General features: G+C 41.5%; 1 non-coding gene across 1 annotated transcript; it reads right to left on the reverse strand.

Moving 5' to 3' along the window:
• Nucleotides 1-225: 225 nt before the first annotated feature.
• Nucleotides 226-332, reverse strand: LOC141681179 (small nucleolar RNA R71). The gene has a single exon (XR_012558620.1). It is a non-coding gene; the product is annotated as a small nucleolar RNA R71 (small nucleolar RNA).
• Nucleotides 333-4,694: the final 4,362 nt, after the last annotated feature.

The following is a 4,694-nucleotide window of genomic DNA, read 5'->3' on the forward strand; positions in this document are numbered from 1 at the left end:
CCTACCGAAGACCCCAGCATGCACATCATAGATTTCATCGAGATCTGTGACACTTTTAAGTTCAATGATGTGACTGAAGATGCTATCGAGCTATGACTCTTCCCATTCTCTCTGAGGGACAAGGCAAAGTGCTGGTTACACTCTCTACCAACAGGGTCTATCACCACTTGGGAAGATCTCGCTCAAAAGTTTCTCACTAAATTCTTCCCCATGGCGAAAACTGCCGCAATCAGGGATGCTTTCACCCAGTTCACGCAGCAAACTGGAGAATCTCTGTGTGAGGCTTGGGATTGATATAAGGAGATGTTAAGGAAGTGCCCACACTATGGCATGCCTGATTGGATGATTATCAACTGTTTCTATAATGGATTGGGTGCTACTTTTAGACCCATGCTTGATGCAGTATCAGGAGGAGCCTTGTGGGCTAAGAGTTACGATGAAACTTATGAACTTATTGAACTGATAGCTGCTAATGAGTACCAGAATCCTTCTCAGAGACTGACTCAGGGAAAAGTAGCAGGAATTTTGGAGTTGAACGCAACAACTGCTATAACTGCCCAACTTAAGGCTTTGACAATGAAGGTGGACACTTTGGCTAATTATGGATTTAATCAAATCACTAGTATCTGTGAGCTTTGTGCTGGTGCCCATGAGACTGATCAGTGCATAATTTCTAGTGAGTCAGCTCAGTTCGTGAACAACTTCCAGCGATCGCAGCAACTGGTGCCAGCCACCTATCATCCTAACAACCGCAATCATCCTAATTTCAGTTGGAACAACGCTCAGAACGCGGTTCAACAGCCTTATCAGCAGTATTCAGCTAAGCAGTACAACCCCCTGGTTTTTAGCAACCGCAGTATGCACCAAAACAACAACTCCAACAAGCTAATGAAAAATCTAAATTAGAGGAGTTGAAGCTCATGTACAAGAGTCAAGCTATTTCTATCAAGACCTTGGAAAATCAGATTGGGCAAATTACCAATACCTTGCTAAATCGTCAACCTGGTACATTGCCTAGTGACACTGAAGTGCCAGGAAAGAAGGAAGCTAAGGAGCAGGTAAAGACAATCACTTTGAGGTCTGGGAAGGTTGCAAATCCCGAACAAACTCAAGAGTTGACTGAAGAAGCTGGGGCTGAGAAAGAAGTAAAGCAGCAAGATGAAGAAGTGGAACCAAGGAAGACTACTATTGAGCACACTCTGCCTGAAGATAATACAGGGGAGAAATAGATCTATCATCCACCGCCTTTTCCTAAGAAGCTACTGAAAAATAAGCTGGACAAGCAATTCGAGAAGTTTCTAGAGGTGTTCAAGAAACTTCATATCAACATACCTTTCACTGAGGCTCTCAAGCAGATGGCTAGTTATGCAAAGTTTATGAAAGGTATTCTCTCTCGAAAAGTGAAGCTAGATGATTTAGAGACTGTCGCTCTCACGGAGGAATGCAGTGCTGTGCTGCAGCAGAAGTTGTATCTGAAACTTAAAGATCCAGGATGCTTTACTATTCCGTGTACTATTGGAAAAATATCTTTTGATTGATGCTTATGTGACTTGGGAGCTAGCATCAATCTGATGCCTTTGTCAATCTTCAAGCAGTTGGATCTATTTGATCTAAACCGACGTATATGACCTTGCAGTTGGTCGACCGTTCTATTATATATCTGAAAGGTATTGTGGAGGATGTCTTGGTCAAGGTGGATAAACTCATCTTCCCTGCTGATTTTGTCATCCTTGATTTCGAGGAGGATAAGAAGAGTCCCATAATCTTGGGAAGGCTTTCTTGGAAACTGGCCGAACCTTGATTGATGTGTAGAAGGGTGAGCTTACAATGCGAGTGTTGGATCAGGATGTTACCTTTAATGTGTTCAGTGCAATGAAATTTCCTACTGATAATGGGGAGTGCTTAAAAGTCGAGTTGGTCGATTCGGTGGTCACATCGGAACTTGATCAAGTGCTAAGGTCTGACGCCTTAGAAAAAGCCTTATTGGGAAATACAGATAGTGAAGATGATGAAGATGAAGAACAATTACAATATTTGAACGCTTCTCCCTGGAAGAGGAAGATCGATATGCCTTTTGAATCTCTTGGAATGGAAGAATTGAACAAAGCTCCTAAATGCCTCAAGTCTTCTATTGAGGAAGCCCCCTCTCTTGATCTTAAGCCTTTACCTGAATATTTGAGGTATGCTTTTTTAGGTGATTCATCGACTCTGCCTGTTATTATTGCATCTAACCTTTCAGGTAGCGACGAGGAAAAGCTTTTGAGAATTCTGAGAGAGTTCAAATCGGCAATTGGATGGACTGTAGCAGATATTAAGGGAATCATCCCTTCTTACTGTATGTATAAAATTCTGCTAGAAGAAGGTAGCAAGCCTACTGTTGAGCAGCAAAGAAGACTTAATCCTATCATGAAGGAAGTAGTGAAGAAGGAAATTCTGAAGTGGCTAGATGCAAGGATCATTTATCCTATCTCTGACAGTTCATGGGTAATCCCGGTTCAATGTATGCCAAAGAAAGGTGGAATTACTGGTAGCAAATGAGAAGAATGAGCTTATTCCTACACGGACATTCATGGGGTGGAGAGTCTGCATGGACTATAGGAAGCTGAACAAAGCCACTAGGAAGGACCATTTTCCATTGCCCTTCATTGATCAGATGCTTGACAGGTTAGCTGGTCATGAGTATTATTGTCTTCTGGATGGTTATTCAGGTTATAATTAGATTTGCATCACCCTAGAAGGTTAGGAGAAAACCATCTTCACTTGTCCATTCAGTACGTTCACCTTTAGACGAGTTTCTTTTGGTCTGTGTGGTGCACCAGCCACATTTCAGAGATGTATGATGGCCATCTTTTCTGACATGATTGGCCAGAATATGGAGGTGTTCATGGATGACTTCTCAGTCTTTGGCGATTCTTTTGATAAATGCTTAAAAAATCTGGGACACGTTCTCAAGAGGTGTGTTGAGACCAATCTGTTTCTCAATTGGGAGAAATGTCATTTTATGGTGCGTCAAGGCATAATTCTCGGGCACAAGGTTTTTAATAAAGGTCTAAAGGTGGACCAGGCCAAGGTGGGGGTCACTGAGAATCTTCCTCCACCTATTTATGTTAAGGAAATTCGCAGTTTTCTTGGTCATGCGGGTTTCTACAGGCGTTTCATCAAAGATTTCTCAAAAATTCCAAAGCCTTTATGCAGTCTGTTAGAGAAAGATGTTCCTTTTAAATTTGATGACGAGTGCCTTGCAGCGTTTGAGACATTGAAGAAGAGTTTAATCACGGCACCGATCATAACCTCACCTGATTGGAATGAGCCTTTTAAGATGATGTGCGATGCAAGTGATTATACAGTTGGAGCAGTTCTTTGGCAGAGGAAGAACAACATATTTCATGTGGTCTACTATGCAAGTAAGACTCTAAATGGTGCTCAACTAAATTACACTACTACGGAAAAAGAACTTTTGGCTATTGTCTATAGTTTTGAGAAATTTCGATCTTATCTACTTGGGACTAAGGTGACAGTTTTCACTGATCACGCTGTAATTCGATATCTCGTCTCGACGAAGGACTCGAAGCCTAGATTGATTAGATGGGTTCTTTTGCTCCAAGAATTTGAACTAAAGATCAAGGCCAAAAAAGGAACTAAAAATCAAGTTGCTGATCATCTCTCGCGTTTAGAGAATCCTAATGCTACTTCATTGGATAAGACCTTGATAAATGAGTTTTTTCCCGCCGAGCAGCGGTTTGGAGTGCAAGAAGAAGAGTCGTGGTTTGCAGACATTATGAACTACCTTGTGAGTAACATCATGCCTCCCGACTTATCTTATGCTCAAAAAAAGAAGTTTCTTCATAAAGTGAAGTGGTATATGTGGGATGAGCCATTTCTTTTTCACCAAGGAGTTGACCAAATAATCAGGAGATGTATTCCTTACAGTGAAACGGGGGGGATCTTGCGAGATTGCCACTCAACGGCTTATGGAGGACATTATAGTGGCGAAAAGACAGCGGCTCGTGTTCTTCAAGTAGGGTTCTTTTGGATAACATTGTTTAAAGATGCTCATCAGTTCGTTTTGAAATGTGATCGATGTCAACGGGTGGGTAATATGCCTAAAAAGGATGAGATGCCTCTTAATGTGCTTCTCGAGGTTGAGGTATTCGATATTTGGGGAATTGACTTCATGTGGCCATTTGTCTCATCTTGCAACAATCAGTATATCCTGTTGGTGGTTGATTACGTGTCAAAATGGGTTGAAGTTAAGGCGTTGCCAACGAACGATGCGAAAGTGGTGCTTAATTTTCTTCACAAGCAGATATTCACAAGGTTTGGGACGCCAAAAGTTATAATCAGTGATGAGGGGTTGCATTTTTGCAACCGCAAGTTCACTGTCATGATGAAAAGATATAATGTGAATCATCGTATTGCTACGGATTATCATCCTCAGAAAAATGGTCAAGCTGAGGTATCTAACAGAGAGATAAAGTGCATTTTAGAGAAATTGATATGTCCATCAAGGAAGGATTGGTCTTTGAAGCTTGAAGAAGCTGTTTGGGCATATACAACAGCATATAAGACTCCATTGGGAATGTCAACATTTTAGTTGGTTTATGGTAAGGGGTGTCATTTTCCTGTGAAGCTCGAGCATAAAGCTTATTGGGCTTTGATGAAATTAAATCTGGATTTGGATGCGGCTGGAAAGA

The sequence above is a fragment of the Apium graveolens genome, chromosome 8 (genome assembly GCF_009905375.1).
Source record: "Apium graveolens cultivar Ventura chromosome 8, ASM990537v1, whole genome shotgun sequence".
NCBI classification, from domain to species: Eukaryota; Viridiplantae; Streptophyta; class Magnoliopsida; order Apiales; family Apiaceae; genus Apium; species Apium graveolens.